The following is an 18221-nucleotide window of genomic DNA, read 5'->3' as shown; positions in this document are numbered from 1 at the left end:
CTTATCTGAGCTAGGCAACAACAGGCAGACGCTGTAATGGTGGTGTTACTGTGCATGCACAGGGGGCCTGTACATAGATCTTTGTTCAGGCAGTGATGCATGTCTAAATGCAGGCTCTGCAGTCTCTCCCCTTTACCCTTTGGCGATGTTGCAGTGTGTCCTTTTGCAATGTGAATTACAGTCTCTCAGAGCTTGCAGGTGGAAGGAAAAGCAGTACGTAATCTTGGTGAGAGGTGTGGGTTTCCCACCAGGTGCCTGTCTGCATACTCACCTACAAGCCTGTTGTCATATTCTGTAATGCTAATAGGTAAACCCTTTGAAGTACTAAGTTTCAGCTTGAATACATACATACAAACCTGCTAACAGCCTCTATCAAAGTGTAAATTTCCAGAGGAGGTACAAAGTTTTTTGACAGTTGATGACAATAGTATACTATTTCAATCAAGAGGGAGTTCAAATGGGACTGCAAGCATTGCTCAGCAAACCCCCTTGGAACACAATGATAATAGAAACGTTTTCAGTGAGAGACAAAAAAGAGCACAACTACTGTAAATTGAAGCGATGTTGTAAAGGAATATCAATAGGACATTGCTAGCTTCTTAAGCTGCTAGAAAATAGTAACTTATTCAGGTCTCAAGTCACAGCTCAGGTCTCTAATCTCCTTCATCTCATTACCCTTGCTGAGTGAAAGATAAAGGAATTTCAAAGTTCAAAATAGATCCTCTGCTGTCACAATGGGGTAATGCCTTCTCAAATCTGAAGTGGAACATGTTTTAAGTTGGTCACTTTTTATCTTCAGACTTTGCTTGCCTTCAAATGCAAAGTCAGGCACCCGTCCCTACCCCTCTGTTGTTAAAAGAAAGTTTGACTGCATGTGGAGAAGCTTTTGCATCTGTTTGGGAATGTGAAATCAAGAGTGGGATGTCAAACCTTTTTTGTTTTGTTTTATAGCTGTATTTGGAGACAAGCACTGCACATTAAAAAGTCTCTGTGTTCATATTTCCATCCTTTCAACAATATAACGGAGTTTCTATGAAACTATGGTGAGATGCTTGCAGAGTGACAATGGGAAATAAAGTTCCAGTAAACTCTCATTACAGGTAGATACTCAATCTTGTAGTGGTATTCTTTTTTCTGTTAGGAAGAAGTAATGCATAATGGCAGGTTAGGAACAAGCATTACTGTGTTTTCAAGGTGGTAAACTGACTATTTTCAGTCTGGTCATTAATAGTAATTCAGTGTGTTCTTCATTGGAGTATTAGCCTTTCTTCCTAGCTTTGTTTCCATGCAGAAGAGCTATTTCTGGCTTTGAGAATTTTGCAAGTCCATAGACATAGCAGGTAAACCATAGCACTCCCATTGCATTGCTTTGGTTCTTCCACAGAAAAAACTCAGAGTGCTTTCAGATCCTCCACAAAAGTATATTAATATAAAAACAGTTTTAATATCAGCCTGCCCTTGCGAAAAACATTTAAAAAATCTGTGTTATCTTTAATAAATTCTTTTCTTTTTTTTCTTCCTTTCAGTGAACACTAAAACGTATTGGAGATTGTTCTAAACTGAACCAAACAGAGCCTCAGCCTTCGGTATATGTCCTAAGAGATCCAGGTATAACTCCAGTTATTTTTGTAAAGCTCTCATTGATTTTAGTGGGTGTTTTGTACCGTAAATAAAAGGTATATTGTGACCTAGAAAGAGTGAGTTACAGTCTTGCTGTGGCTAGGTGTAGACAGTTACCTGATCTTAGGATGCCTGTAAAATGCCTGGTACCAGACCTGTCAATCTTGTCTCACGTCAGAGCAGTAACTGACTGTAATTGGTTCAGTTTTTAGTTCAAGTCCCATCAAAAGAAAAGCAAAGTAATGCAAATGTTTTTTTAATTGCTGTGGTTTGGACAGGTGAAATCTTGCATTTTTCCTTGGCTTTAAAATGAGAGGAGCCTTTTCTTCTTGTACAGGTTTGTCACATAAAGAATTGGTTAAGGGGACAAACTTTTGAAGTTAAAAATCCTCTTAAACAAGAACAGATCCACAGCTGTGTCTTCTAGTTCTTCAAGGAGCCATGTCTCTTTTGTGTCTTTTGCCGATTTTCTTATAAAGAAAACCTTCTTACTCTGTATCATGGAAGAGATGCAGTGCAGCTAGCATAAGGTTGCACTTGTAGTTAAAAAAAATTTCCAGTCAAGTAACTAGATTAGCCAAGATAGAGTGGGATTTTTAACTGGCAACGGCCTTACTCTTTTGTGTTTGCCATTTCCTGTAATCTGAATTAACAGTTCTGAGCTTCTATTTTTGTGTCTGTATTGACTTTGAGACCCTCATTTTCTCCAAGCTGGCCATATAATTTTCAGAAATGCTTACACTGCTAAACTTTAGAACAAGCAATCACAGTAAAAAAGTCCTTGAGCATCAGAAGAGGCAAGGGGAATCCTACATGCTTTGTGGTCTTCCCTGAAGGAGAAATTGCTTGTGATTGAGAAAGGGGCGGGCTGGGTTTGTGGTACTAGATTGAAATATGGTTTTTCATCTTCCCTTTGGAAATGAAAAAACGGGAACAGATCAACACTGCCTGCTCCCTCTCAAGACAGGCCTTAGACAAGAAACCTCTCCAAGGTCTACTAAGACATTAATCATTCATGGACATGAGATTTGTCCTCACCTCTGCCATAAGAAATCCCATTTCATGGCTTTCTCCAGCCCTTGATTCCAGCCCCAGCTGCCCTGTTGTGTCCCTTGCAGCTTGGTGGCACCACTTTGCCTTGAGCACCACGAGGGGAAAGAACATCTCAAAATGCAGTCCTCTGTGCTAACCCTATCCTCCTGGAAGTGTAATGCAAGCCCCTTGTCCTCATGCCCACTCCTTGTTGGCTTTTGGCTTTGGGTGTTAGTTCATGCAGGCCAGTGCAATACACTGGTGACTGCCTGGGGTAGTACCACACATGTGTTTCCGTCCTGCTTTTGCATCAGAGGAGGAAGGAATTTTAACTTGGGATTGCTTTTTCTCATGCTCACATTTAAGCAGTGTAACTCTGCACTAGGGCTGTTGAAATGGAAAAGGGGAGAAAAAAGTATTTTGTATAGTTATGTATGGTTAACTTAGTCTTTCATATTTCACTTCAAGAAGAAAAAAATAAATCCATGTTGGTTATGTTACCTTCATTTTAAGACACCAAGAATCTTATCCCACTGATTTTGTTGGAAGCATATTCAAGTGCAGTATCCCTGGGCAGGTTATAAATTCTTCATGTTTCATTTGGGCACTGGATCTTCTGAATGGTATTTCATGAGAATTACCTGACAGTTAAAATACCTTTGATGAGGTCAATAAATGATAACATGGTGGGAGGATAACATACAACAGAATGGCTGTTGTGAGAAAACAAAAAATTTTGCATTTTGAAAATGACAAATTTGACTTCATATCCTCTTTGGCAAATCTGCAGGGCAAGCAAATGCAGCCAACAATGGCATCTGCTCCAGGGCTGACAGTGTGGGTCTGGCAACCAAGAACTGAATCCTTTTATTTTGTGATGTGTGGATTAGGTGCTTTTTAGCTGGTGCTTTTTAATTTTTTATTAATAAGGTGGAGTGTACTGCATTGAGAATGCTTCTTGTAGACCAGAATAAAGCAGTTTAAACAATGCCAGAAGTAAAGCATATTTTCAAAGCAAAGACCCAGCAGAAGATAGAGATCCGCTGAGTGTAAATTCTTTTTAAGCTGCACAGATGGCCCAGCCTCATAGCAGCAGCAGGTTGGTAACAACACTGTGTTTTCTTACGGTATAAACAGTGATGCTTAAACTAGGCTGAGGAGCAGCCCTGAAGGGAAACCCATTGCAAGCTGGGAGACGTAAGGAATGCAGTCAGTGCAATGTAGACAGTTGCACAATGGAGGTGTCATTCACAGCTTTTATATTTATAGACCCTGTTAATGAACTGTAATGATGAACTGCAGTTCAACAATTTTCCAGGAACCCGTAACGCAGCAATGGCAAGCAAATCTGTAAGACTCCTGATCTGACAGAGTCGTCTAGCCTTTGAAGAAGTTAGACTTTGGCAGTGTGCTGTACGCTGTAGTCTTTTCATGATGAATATGCTTTGGGCACTGTGCCAGGATATAATTACTCAATATGATGAAGTAGAATCCTATCTATTTATCCTGTTGATGCTTCAAAACTCATCCTTTCATTTTATTTTCCCACATGCAAAATGAAATTTAATATGTGTTGTTATTTGAATATAATACCACAGTTCATGGTATTAAATAGTATATAAACATTTGCCAGTTGATAAGCTTATTGCTGACTGTATTTGAAATGCCTTAGTGGAAATAAAAAAGGAGGTCTGTTATTACTAATGGGTCTGTGTAGGAAAAAACCCCCGTGTCTCACACCAGTGAACTAACAGGTGGCTTAACAGGGCCATGATCTGAAACAGGACAGGCCAGAATACACTGATTAAAAATCAGCAGTTTCTCTCAGTCAATACAATAGCTTAGGGGCGACATAGTTTAGTTTTTCTTTTAACCTGAATGGGGCTTTACATTCTTTACCAATTACAGGATTACTGGGGGTTTTTTTAGAATGCAGAAAGTTGCTGACATTTAAAAATGAACCAGCATAGAGCATGATTTGCGTGCATTTTGTAAGAAACTGCAATCTCTAGCTTCAGTACAGCAATTGTTGGTCACAGTTAATCTGAACTCTTGTTTGCTTGCAAAATAGCTTAGTATGAGTATGCAGTGTCCTTATGTATTGCACACTTGCAAAGATTTTATTTGTTTGATGGAGAATACAGTGATACAACTTTCACAGAGCATGAAGGAACTGAGTTTTGTTCAAATACATGGGAAGGTATTTGTGAGAAAATCCCAAGTGATTTAAGCAAATGAGTTGATATAACATCTTTTAGTCACTTTCAGCTGTACCTTCCTCTCTAAATGTTTCCATCAAGATTTCCTGTGGAGTCCAATTTTACTCATGATGCCACAGTCTGGCTATTACCTGCTTAGACTTAAGTGCTTACAGTAACAGTGAAATTAGCATTTCTTACCTTGATGGCAGTGTAACCTGTCCTTCACTGTCATTTGCCTATAGTTCAGTAGTTTAGACAAGGAGCAAGATGTGTAACTGAGGAGAAACTTAAATGTCGCTGTTCCATGCGCTGGTCAAATGTAAGTAGAGAGGTGAACTTAACTGGACCAGAAAAGAGGGAGTACTGCTGTGTAGGGTGGGGTTTTCTTTGGGTTTCATTGTTTTTTGGAGGTGTGGGTTCCCCCTGCCCCGGAGAAGCTTTTTTTTCAGGCATTTTGAAAGAAAGGAAGCCTGTGTATTAAAAAAAATAAATAAAAAATACCTGACCTCAATTTAGAGGCTGTACAATAGCGAATATGTGCTGCATATCCATGTTTCTCCTCAGTATGATATGCATGTTTTTCAGCTTGAGTGAGAGTTTTTCTTAATGCTGTCACAACTCTCCTTTTAACTTTGGCAGTTGCCTCCAATGTGTCAGACAAGATAGGAGCAGTCACATAAGCAGGGCTGCAAAGGATTTGCTTTCTTTGTTGTTTCAGAGGGTTTTTCTAACCCAGGTAGTGGGTCACAAGAAGCCTTGTGCTGCGGTGTTGTTGACTACTCTGAATTTTCTGCTAAAATAGCTTGGGAGAAAAAGTATCTTACTATTCTTTAAGAGGTCTGTAGTGAAGAAAAAGGTTGCCATTGGTTTTAGTAAGCCAAAACATACACAACCGCTCAGCTGCACTTCACTCAGCTTTATGGGAGTTGAGTAGCTGTAGCCTAGCTGTTGTGATGTGCTTTTCCTTTTTGTCTGAGGGACAGTAATGTAGTATCTAGCTCACAGGATTCTTTGGAAAAGTTTCTTTAGAATTACAAGTGCTGAATTACAAAAAATAAAACATGGTGAAGATCAGAGATGAAGTGACTTGTGTGAAGCTGGTCACCTGTCAGTCAGTGTCATTCCAGGGGTAGGAGCTGATGCTGTCTTTCCAGAGTCCCAATCTGGTGTCACAAACACATGGGAAGAACAGGCCTTTTAGAAGTACATTGTATTGATTTTGAGAGCATTGACGTCTTCCTGCAGAGGTGAAAGCCTTATGCATTACTTTGCTTCCTTAGCATCAGCAGGTGTCCAGCAGTTGCAAAAGACAGGAGGATTCAAGGTAGGCAGGAACTCCCAGAGGCTGCTGTTGGGGGTTGAGCAGCATAAAAAGGTATAAGCTGGGAGATATTTGGTTATGTTGTTCACTCATTGGGTCATTTTTTTATTTGGATGTGTTACAGAAAATGTGCCAGCTCAACTGCTTCCATGGAATGCCAAACAAATCAGAAAAGAGAGGCTTCACGGTATCAAGAGGGAGTGGTAAATAAATGTGTTCAAGAGCTTCTTCATCAAGTGTCAAGCATGTAGAGCTGATGGATTATTCATTTTCCTTTGTCAAATGTAGAGCTGTTTTTCTAAATAAATAGAGAGTTCTTTGTATTTTAAGGGAACACACAAATCTGATATTTATCACTATGATATTTAGTGAATTCTACTGGCTTTTCTTTCATCCATGGAGAGTATATCTCTCTCTCAGGAGGGCAGGTCTCTGTTTGTGCTTCCTGTAAAGCCGTTAAGAACCCTGTTCCATTAAATACAAAACAATTCATGAGATACGTTAGCATCAATTAAGCTTTTATCATGATCTGGTTTACAGTTGGTCACTTCTGACTAGGGATCAAGGAAGAAAAGAAGTATCTGTGAGTAAAAATATGATCCTGAATTTCTGGACCTGAAAATGAGCTATTTAAAGAAAATTGCATCCTGAAAAATATGCAATTTCCAATGTGGAATGAAAACACAAGTTTATTGGTTTGCCAGGATACAGCATATCCTTTAGACAGTTCTATTTCTTGCTCTAGTGCATGGATATTAGGGAATCCTAGCTGCTGTTGAGAGGGAAGGGGAATTCTCATTTGAGGTAGACAATCTTGTGGTATAGGAGGGATGGGCAATCACAGTATGGAACAATGCTATAATACAAACATTGTATGCAAATACGATAATGTGAAGAAACTACCTTGAGTAATTCAAAAGTGGAAATAAACAGAAAAAAAACCACCCACAGAGAGACCTTATACTAACAACTGTTTGTTGGAATTATTAATGTGTAAAGAAAAATGCTAACTCAGATAATATTTTCAGGCCTTTTGGGTTTCAGTGCAACTTAAAATTTCAAAAACATCATCCTTCCTAACCTCCCTAAAGATGTGAAAATCCTGTAGTCACTCGTAAGAATTAATAGCAAAATTTCTTGAATTTAGTCCCGTGTTGTCAGATGAGGAATGGTAAGGGGTTGCATTTGATTCCGAGTAAAGTGCCTTTAATGTCATCCCGCAGTTGAGGTTTGAGCCTTATACTGAAGCTGGGAAGTACGGGTTCTATCTGTAAAATATTCTAAAAGATTAACTGTTCACATTCTAAAACTGTTAACTACAGCATATCCGTGTTTACTGTCGAGCTTTTTGCATTATTACTAAGAGGGATTACTGGGAAGCTCCACAGTGCCAGAAGCAGTTCTTTCTGGAAGCACTGTATTTAGGATTTCAGTGGATGTGGCTGATACCTTGATCAAGTATGGTCTTATCAGCTGACAGGTATTTTCTGCAGAGGCAACAGCATTGTTGTCCTGAATACACAGTCCTGTTGCGATAGCTGTTTTTCCAACTGGTTTCAGCAGGCTCAGGGAATGTCTGTTGTGTAATGACCTGTACAAACCATGGCATCCTTTTCAAAATGTCAGCATGTTCAAACCTGAAAAAAGCTTTGTTTGTGTTCTAATAGAAAAGAATAGATTTGTTGTTCAGAAATTCCACTTGGAAACAATGATATGATTTTTCAAAATGAAGTGGCTTAAAAAAGTAAAAAGGGGCAGCATGTTGCTGTATTCAGAAGCAGTTTACTAGGTATGTGAATGTAATTATTCAGCTGCTTTGATTTTTACGGAAAACAATAAAGATTGATGGACTCCACCGCATCTAATTACAGTGTTCAGCAGCTCCTAAGATGGTGAGCTGACTCAAAGCATAGCTGCCAGAAGTCAAAATTTCTTTTTCTGTTTTCCACTCTTAAATTCTCCTAGTATCTGACTATATAACCATGCTTATTGCGCTTTCTATGTCCTGTTCAGAAGGAGAGGGCACTAGGCACTATGTGGCTATGAATGAAGATAGTAAACTGAGAGAATTGTGATATTGGTTGTCATTTGGTTGCATTAACAACCACATATAAAATTGAGTCTGAGAATTTATAGACAGTGACTTAAGATGGTAAGTGAATCGTTAGGATGAAAAATCTTACATTTCATTGTTCTAATGAGATATGTACAAAATATTATTTACTTATCTCTGCTTAGTTACCGCTTGTCAGAAGCAAGTCAGTGCTAAGAACACATGGAATGGAATGGCAACTACCATATTAATTTTTACAGGAATCCATACCAAAAATCTCAATTTGTTTGAAACCTTTGGCATTTCTCCTGAAATAAGAACAGACTTGGAATGACATTCAATCTGTTTTGATCTTTGTTGGGGTTTCTTTTCCAGTCACTGTATTTATTGTCTTTTTTCTGTTATCTTTTTCATTTTACTAGAGGGCTGTGATTTAAGTAAAGAATGCATAATGAAGGCAGAAAAGATTAAACAAGAAGTTAGCAAGTGAAAGACATTTTTCACAAAATTGCTTGGTAAAAATTGCCCAAAATGTAAATTTTTTTCCCACACCAGCAAAAAATGGCAGGTTTCCAAATCTCAGATGAAAAATAGAGGAAAAGTTCATAAAAGCCTTTTCCAAATTTTTTCTTCCCCACCTTTTTCTTTGTTTGGAAAAACTTTCTGGACAATACTTGAGCTGTACAAACGGCTAGTCAGAAAGTAATGATTAGCGGGAACATTGTACCAGAGCAGGCACAGGGAAAGATGAATATTGGGTTCATCCAGTTGCCATCCCCAGGCTGGCAACTTAACATATGAGCATGCGAATGTCGTGTTTCTTGGAAATAATTGTAGCAAGACTCTATAGGATATCTTAGGGAAGAGAAAGGCTGTATTCGTCTAGAACACCTTTGAGTAAGCTGACTTTACTTGCGTTCATTCTCACACCCACGTATTTGCAGGCACCAAGACCTGCATTCCCAAGGAGTCTGTCCAGCACCACTTGTGTTCAACACACAGGACAAGGGCAGATGATGCCTGACACTGTGTTACCTCCCTAGGGTCCTTCTGGACTGGAGACAACACAGCAGGTTTGGTACAGGTCTTTCATTACCTTCAGGAGGCTTCACTTGCTGTGGAAATGTCTTGTGCATCAGGATTTTGCTTCCTGTGATTTCATTAATCTCAGGCAAGGTTGCTGCTCGTGGCCTTTTTTTGTTTGGAATATTTGTCCATTTCTGTGGTTGGCTGTTAGAAGGAAATTCTTCAGTTATTGGAGAAATAGCATAGGCAGTATTGCTCAGTCCTGTTGTCATCTTCCTAATGTGGGGATTGGAGGTCAGTGGTGCTGTGGTTGTGTCAGAGTGCAACCTTCTGGGCTTGGCAGAAGCAGTGTGTTCCCCACTTTTGCTCCTGGAATTCATGTATACTCTTACAATATAGGTTCTCCTTTTGTTTATTCCTGTCCATCCAGACACAGACATTTATATTCTTATGTCATTTATACCAACCTTAATACTTCTGTGACACATCCAGATACATTCCGTCTGGCTGACTATCCCACAGCTCTGTCAGTACACAGACAGAGTGTATACTTTCACGTGTGTGTACTGTCACTTCTTTCTCATGGTATAATCCAGGAAGACCTCTGCAGAATGTGGTAATTTTAACAGAGTGCTATGCCCGGGGCTCCAGAACTCCAAAAGCATTATACAGCTCTGACCTCTGAAGGATCCACATCTTAATTTACCAGACTGTGTACTGCGTTTTCAACTTCATCAGCAGAACACAAAAAAGGCGAATACATTTCAGGATAGGATTCTTTCAGTTTTTCCTGTCTAATTTTCATGGTGTCATAGTGGTGGGGTACTGGACTGGGATGCGGGAGACATGGCTTCTATTCCTTATGCTGCTCATTTCCTAAGGGGAACTGTTGTTGAAAAAATCAAGGATAGTACTTCATACTGTTGTGATTTGGTTTGTTTCTCAAGGGCCTGTGGGTCAGTAAAATTAGGAGACAAACACTTCACCTGAAATACTTCATCTACTCTAGCACTTTTTTCTTTGATTTTTAATTACAAAGTAGCTGTTTATTTATGATGGTCCTTGCAAGTTTCTAATCATGAGGTGGGACAGAGCAGTTTTGCAGATTGACCCTCCTGGAGATGTACATTATTTCTGCTTTGGGTCTTCATTTGTTTCAGGGAATTTCTTTCTATTTTAGAAACAAGATTTTATGGATTAGTTTTCTCATTTCCCTAATAAATTGAATGCTTCTGCGATATAAAGTCTTAATGCTGACTTTAAGAACTTTTGGTTGTTCTTTTTGTTTTGTTTTGTTGTTGGGTTTTGGTTTTTACTTTTATTGCAGGCTAAATGCTTGAAACATATGGATAAGAGCTGATCTTATTGAACATTTACATTACTCCCATAAACATACATAACTTCCATGGTGGATTTTATTCTGAAGACTTAAAGAGTAAAGAAGTCTCTGTTTTAAATGAGCTTGTATGTGTTGCATGAGAAAGCTAATACTACCTTAAGGATCTTTAAGAACATAGATCATATATGGAAATCTTTTGCTGTTTAAAGATTGATCTGAAGTCTGAAATCAGCTGGAGCCTTCACTATGTCCTCGTGAGTGTCAGAGACCAGCAAAAAAGCAGGCAGGATTTAGCACACTCCCAGCAAAAAGCAAGGGAAAGACAGCCAAATCTTACTCAGTGACAGCTGAAATTGCTTTGTATTATTAGACTCCTATAGCATACTGTAAAACTTGGGATGGCGGCTTTTGATCAAAGCGAAGCTCACGTTGCTTTCATTAATGTGGTACAGGGTGTACGAAGGCCTGCTTTGTCCTACCATTTGTGGCATTAGCAGTGCAATTGCTTATAAAATGTCACGTCCCGTTCCTTCAGTGTATTGGTGTAACACAGAGTAATTGCAGATGTCAATTCGCTTATTTTACAGTTGTGTAATGCAGGTCTGAATTCCATCTCCAGGACAGAGGCTGGCGTGATACTGCAGTTCACACAGAGGGATTAAGCTGTGCTTTTGGCTTCAGTGAACAATGCGGCGGATAAATAAATTGAGAGCAAGGTTTATACTTTGCAGGATAGTGAGACTTTGCATCTAGTTAAAGAAGCTAGGGTTGAGGAGACTTCTGGAATGAAGCCTCTGCATTTGAAACTAGCTCAGAGGCTTTCTGCTGCCTTCAGGCAAATACTTTTGCACTGTCCGAGTACACTAGATGCAGAAATTAGTACTGACAGTGAAGTTTGAGAAGTTATTACATGGTAATGAAAAGATAGTAGGGAAAAAATGCCATTCCTGGTGACATGCAAATGAACATTTTGAAGTGACACTCCCAACAGAATCCTGGATTACTGTTCTTTAATTCTTCATTGAGATAGCAAACACGTAAAAAGCACCCCAACTTTTTATAATCAGGACTTTGTTGTACTTGAAGGACTTCTCAATTCAGAAGTTGTGCGTAGGGACATGGAGAAAAAGAGCAGAAGTAAAGACCAAAGAAGCTGGGAGGTTGTCTGTATGCAGCAGTTCTTAAAAACAAAAGTGAAGCCTTATGAGTCTCTCAGCAGTTTCTTTAATCTCATTCCCATTGCTCAGTAGTATCTGATGTTATATAGTGCATTAAACAAGTGAGCTTCTGTGCTGGTTTTCTGAAATCTGCTGCCAAACACACCTTACTAATCTAACTCCTTTGTTTCTAGTTGCTTTTTTGCCCTGTAAGTTACTCCTGAGACCGAGCAAATACGACTAACATCATGCAGCTTTCTCTCACTTAAATTGGGAAGGCTTACCCCTTTGTTCCTGCTAAAACAGTCTCCATTGTTAGTAATTCATCAAAAAAAGATATTATGCCTCTCTGAGACCAAATCAGTAAGTCCACTGAGTGTAAAGAGTCCAACTTTTCTGTGTGTAAATACTTCCCCTGGAGAATCCAACAGTAATGATAAGGAAATCTGAGAAAGTGAAAGACTAGTAGGCTCCAGTTTGAGTTTCCTGAAAGTTTTGCAGTTTTCTCTGTTACAGCGCTCTATTTTTGGGATTATTCTTTGATTACATGTCTGATCTGGCCTAAGGTCTGGCAGCAAAAGGTTCTTTCTTAGCCTGAAGGAGGCCGTATTTCGTACTGTGGATCACAGCTGAAGTGATGCTGAGCTCCTGCAGGTTCTCTTGGCATTGCCTCAGTGCCCGTCTGTTCACACCATGTGGCCCAGCATTTGCCTTCTGCTGCCTTGGCTAAATGAACTCCTGGGATTTATACTGTGGCTTCAGGAAACAAGAATCACACGTGAGATGCTGGCTTTAAAGAGCTGCACATTTTAGTTTCTGGAATACTAAGTTTGAGGATGTATTTGCTTACTGGCAAGTGTAAATTTTGTTTCTGTCTTCAGGGTGAGGGGACTCAGTGAATCCACAAAACTCACAGAATGAGTCTTTAAAAAGGTGCTCAGTTCCCTGTTGCTGACATAGGGAGGATCATAGTAGGTGTTAGAAGTGGTTGTTACCAGTTGCAGTGGAACGGGAATCTGGGCTCCTTGCAGGGTGGAATAAGTTGTATCACCACCACTGTGAATGGCCTCTCAAAGAGACAGGTTCTTGCTTTTATACAATAGAAACCTGCACGATGCAAAACAGGGATATGTTTAACACAATGGTTATTCATATGAAAAACGTATATTAGATGTCTTTTATCTTGCTGCAAACCCTTAAGTTGGGAAAGGGTTCAAAGTTTGGCTATTGCTGAATCTGACAGTATTTTGGCTCTCAGTGGAACTAGGGTAGAATTAGGTCTAATACATGGCTCAGTTTTGAGCCCTAAACAAATCCAGAATTCTGGGACAGATATTCTATCAAATATGTAGATGTGTTTCCTGCCAGTGTATCATCTGAAATGCAACTACTTTTAAAGGGTACCTGGTTTCCAGTGCTGGAGAGCATTTTCCAAAACGTGAGCGTTAACAGATGTTTCTGTCTCCTTAATTCAAAAAGCTGAAATCAGACTGCTGCTAATGGGAGGACTGAAAAATGAGGGAAACTACTTCACCGCCAGCTCTTGGGGACTGATTTGGGTTTTAACCTATCAATAACCATTTCTGTGAGGTAGGGATGGACCTGTGGTCATGCCTCTATCGAAGAGGGTGGACGGGCAAAGGGGGCTGGGCTTTTATTGTTTCTTTCTATACATGCAAAATCTAGGGTCTGCCTTGATGTGGGGCAGGCTGGTGCCTTGCTTATTCAGTCTGAAGAAAATAGGGAAAGATGAAGGGATGGGAGAAAGGGAGGCAGGGAGGGAAGAAAAGCCAGAAGAGAAGGAGGAAGGGTGTTTTCAACTGAGACAGTAATAATGTTAATAGGAGTAAATATAAGATCTTTTTATCAATGCAAAGAGTATTTAGAAAGACCAGGATGTGTGACATATGCGGAGTTCTCTTCTTTGTTTTGGCTTTCTTTGTTTTTGTTAAAGCATTTTACTTGCTAGCAGTTACAAATCAAATTCTCCAAGGAGAACTGTAACAGAAGTAGAACAAGCAGAGAATTAAAACCTCGTCCCAGGGGTATATAGCCTCTATTTCACTTGTCAGGGAATAGCAAGGGGAAATACACTATGCTTGGGGAAGGGTGAGTTGTTTTCTGTGTTTGCCGTGTTGCGCAGCTGCTGAAAGTAGTCTTTTCCACTGACTTCTGAGGCAAGGCAATAGGTTTACAAGTATCAGCCAGAAGCTCTCCATTAGTCAAAACTACTTTTGCAGAACAACTTACCCTTTTAGAATGCAATCCTGAGGTTTATTTGTTTTTATTTTGACAGCCCTCCCTCTGCTTCCTAGAACTGAATAGGAATCGTTAAGTAATCGTGGTAAATGTAGGCAGATGACACATTCACCAACATAAGTAAAGGTTTACGGAGCTTGTGCTTACTACTGAGAACGTGTGAAGTCCTGAATATTTAAACGGAAAGAGTAAGGGAAATGTGAAAAAACTGTTATTTGATGTACTCAGAAAAACCTGTTGATCCACAGATGACATGTTTAAACCCTCAAAAGCAAACTGGGAGTAAAGGGGTAAGGGAGAAAAGAACTACTTATATTTTTTATTTTGTATTTTGAAAGTTAAAGCTTGTTCAGTATTTCAGGGGGTTTTGATGGGTTTTAGGAGTTTCTTTGGCTAATTAAAAAGGCTTTTACCCATAATAAATCTACAGAATGTCTAAGCTGAAAATTAAAATTTGAAAACAAGTACTTCCAGGGGTTTGAGTTCCTTCTGTCTCTGACTTCCTCTCTTCTCTTCTCTGACAAGTACATACAAAACACACTCTCTGTCAGCTCAGGATTGTAAGAAGGGTTTTAAAAGTCCAAATAGCTTTCTGTTGAAAAGTTCTGTATTTAAAAAGAATGCTTTTGCAGAGTTAAATTCTTCCTAACTTTAATGGCACTATGTAATTGCAGTATGTTCTCAACTACTTTACCTGATCTAATTTTAGGTGAGGTTTCCTCATGGCCCTTGGGGGACATCTCACAGTCTACTGTGTGCAAGCCTACACTTGCACATATTCTGTGCTTTCACCTAAAAAGACAGAAAAATAAAGCATGCAAAGAAAATGTAGCTGCTGAAATTTTGAGATTGACAACCAGTTGGTTTCACCTTTTTTTTTTCACTGCCAGCGTAGGAGGCAACTAACTATTTGAACAGCACCATTTAGCTCATTACCTCAAGGAACAAAGATCAGTATCTTCAGCCTGAGTAATTCTCTTTGGTATAGGGCAGTGAAGGCTATGGTAGTGACACAATCATTTCTGCCTGCCTTTTCTTTCTTTTGGCTTAGAAAACAGCACTTTCTAAACCATATTAAGCTTATCCAAACTGAAGATGAAAAAAAAGGCATCTGTTCCCTAAAACTTGTACTGATTGTAACTACGTCATTTTCCCTTCACACCATAGGTTTGTTGGCCTGTGTGTAAACAGAAGATAATCTTATAAGATTGTCTAGATAACGGGACTTAGTTTCCATCTTTCATTGTACTGAAGTATGCTAGCAAGTTGGACTGCCATGCCCCCTCACACCTCTTCTCCCAGTTAGATCTTTGTGTTTATGATCTAACCAGAGGACAGGAGGTTTTGTTAGTCAGATGCTCTTTTGGTAAACATGGATGAGAGAATGAAGGCATTTGATTTGTATGCAGATAAACAGCATAATAACCGTGTTTCACTCCAGTGGTTTTAAATCAGCTAGGCAGCCTGTTCTTGGCAGCTTATATGCTGAGCTGTTTTCAGCAGTGTCTCAAAACAAAATGTCATTTGTGAAAGTGGTGTTAAACAGCCATTCTTCTATGCATGCACCAGCACTGAACTTGTGTGTGAGGCTGGTCAGAATAGCTGACGAAAACATTTCCGATTGCACTACAATGCCTAAAAACCAAAAAGCCACCTTGCATTGCATCCACTGAAAGACAGGCAGCGATCGTTACCATCCGGAAAAAAATGCAAGCATTTCCATTCTTCTAGCCTCCAAGGACCATGCCTGTAATATCTTGTTTTGATGATAAGGTTATACAAAATGGGTTTGCAGAATTATTCTTCATGCTTGTCTTAAAGCCTTTGCTCCCGGAGTCTCGTGGTTACACAATCCCTGGCTCTCTCTTGCTTTTTATTTTCCTATGCACAATGCTTTTGATGAAAACCTTTATGATAGGAAGATGTGCATTCCAAAAGCTCAAAAAGCAAGAAAAGATGAATCCAAGAGTGTTATGTTGAAAATAATATTTTTCAAGTAAATACTGTAAATTACGAGCATCTTTCTCATGATTTTAGAATGCCTGTATATAGTTCATCATATGTGTTCTTAAAAGTGCATCCAGCTTGCTTGTGCCTCCAAACCCATTTCAATTCTAAAATATTTTGATTTATGGATAATCATCAGTTTCATAACTTCAGAGCAAAATTGGTAAGAACAGCAACCAAAGCAAAAATTTTTGTGATAAATGCTTTGGAGAAGAGAAGACATTTAAATCAAAGACAAAAATTACTGAGGTGAGAACAAGTTAAAATGGGAAAAAAATATAAGGTCCTGGGCACTACCAAACCCTACCACACCATTTAGTGAAATACTCTGAGTAGTAACTCCAGAAGAAATAAAAAATGTTAAAAAGGAATAACAATTTCAGACTGATAGGATTTTTTTAAAATGTATCAGATAATGGGTTTTTTCCTTTTGTTACTTTGCAGCTTATGAAGGGTGCAGGAATATACCTTCTATGCAGAGCCAAGAATCTCCTTTGTTTCCTGCTAACACTGATAAACTGAGCTGCCTTGCTTCAATGGCCCAGCACTGTTGCTGGGTTGTTTACAGCCCTGGCACGTCCTGCAATTTCAAAGTCTCTGCTGTTGTTACACAGCTGTACTCTTCTGTGCTGTGATTTTACTCAAGGGTCACAGGTAGTTTGCTCTACACAAAATAGTTTCATGTTAAGATTCTTAGTTGCAGAAACATACCAAAGGTATTGTAATATACCTATATTGTAATATAAAAACAAATATACCAAAGCACTGTACCTCACAGCTGCACAAAGCTGAGCTGAAGTGGATCAGGGAAACAGTTACCTGGTTGTTACCTGCTGAGACAGCTGGGCAAGATGAATCAAAGTTCCAGGCTGGCCAAGACAAAGCCAGACAAGACTGGAGGCCTTGCAGAGTTCATACAAATCCTGTGGCCTGTCAGTAGTTAGGGTAATATCACATTTATTAGTCTACACTTCTCCCTTTGGTTCTATAATTCTACCTCTTTGAATTTATTCTTCAATCTGCTTGTTATCTTTATAGTTCTCTATTCACTGAATTCCTCATAAGCCTGTGGATTTATTGAAAATTTGTGTAGATGAGTTACATGTGTATTAGGACTTTATTAGTACTGTCACAGAGGTTTTTTCACTCAGTTTAATGGGAAAGCCCTTTCACTGTAGTGAGCCATTGACTAAGGCAAGTTTGTGTCATGTCATTAACGAGTATATTAAAAAGCATGACTCTTGTGTGATTCAGTCAGAGGACCCAGTTATCATGGTGGCTGCTTGAGTCCTGTTGTGTCTCTGAGGCTTTGCTTGGCTGGCAGTGGCAAATGAGATTTAGACCTACTTTTCTTTTGTAGTCTTTAGGAGTGGGTGCAAGTTTGCATCTTTTTAGTTTGCATGTTAACCCAGAGCTCACTCACAGTTTAGGTACAAGACTCACTCCTGTCTTCAGTAAAAATGTGCAGTTAGTTCCTGTGCTGCCCTGAGTGCCCTTAATTTGATGTGTGTTAGTAGCAGTGAAGATGACCGATAGTCTGTTAGCAGTCACATGAGTTTTTGAAAAAAGCTTCTAGAACTTAATTTGGTTTTGAATTATTTTGGTGGATTACCTGGACTGGCAACAATCTGCTAGATTATTCCAGGGAAAACAAATTACCCCAAAACCTGAACTTCTGTTGATTAGATTTTATTGCAGTCACCTTTGTCCATACATACCCTTGACAAGCAAATTCAGTGGTACTGGCAGAAACACAGCTATGACAATATAGAGGGCTTTATTTTTGTACTTTGTTTGCCCTTTCTGGCATGTTCATATCAGTAAGAATTCACTTTCAGTGCTGTGAGCATATAGATGGTACTGCAAAGGACAATTCATACATGGACGTTATTGCTTTCTACCTTTCTACCTGAAAGGAGGTTGCAGACAAGTCGGGGTAGGTCTCTTCTCCCAGGTAACAAGTAACAGAACAAGAGGAAACAGACTCAACTTGTACCAGGGGAGGTTTAGACTGGGTATTAGGAAAAATTTCTTCACTGAAAGGGTTGTCGGTCTGGTATTGTAACAGGCTGCCCAGGGAGGTGGTGGAATCACCACCCCTGGAGGTATTTAAAAAACGCATAGATGGGGTGCAGAGAGACATGGTTCAGTGCTGGACTTGGCAGTCCTGCGTTATCAGTTAGGCTCAATGATCTTAAAGGTCTTT

The 18221-nt window shown here is 39.4% G+C and overlaps 1 protein-coding gene across 2 annotated transcripts in view; it reads left to right on the top strand.

The window, feature by feature from the left end:
* Positions 1-1525: 1525 nt before the first annotated feature.
* Positions 1526-18221, top strand: part of PLPPR1 (phospholipid phosphatase related 1) — a 104854-nt gene continuing 88158 nt past the window's right edge. The window contains exons 1-2 of one of the 2 annotated variants that reach the window (XM_037374201.1): positions 1526-1608; positions 6299-6377. The gene's annotated coding sequence lies outside the window, so the exon portion shown is untranslated. The remainder of the gene's footprint in view (positions 1609-6298; positions 6378-18221) is intronic. The other variant, XM_037374200.1, reaches the window with a different exon arrangement.

Source organism: Falco rusticolus, chromosome Z (genome assembly GCF_015220075.1).
Source record: "Falco rusticolus isolate bFalRus1 chromosome Z, bFalRus1.pri, whole genome shotgun sequence".
Lineage (NCBI taxonomy): Eukaryota > Metazoa > Chordata > Aves > Falconiformes > Falconidae > Falco > Falco rusticolus.
This window is presented reverse-complemented; position numbering and strand designations above follow the sequence as displayed.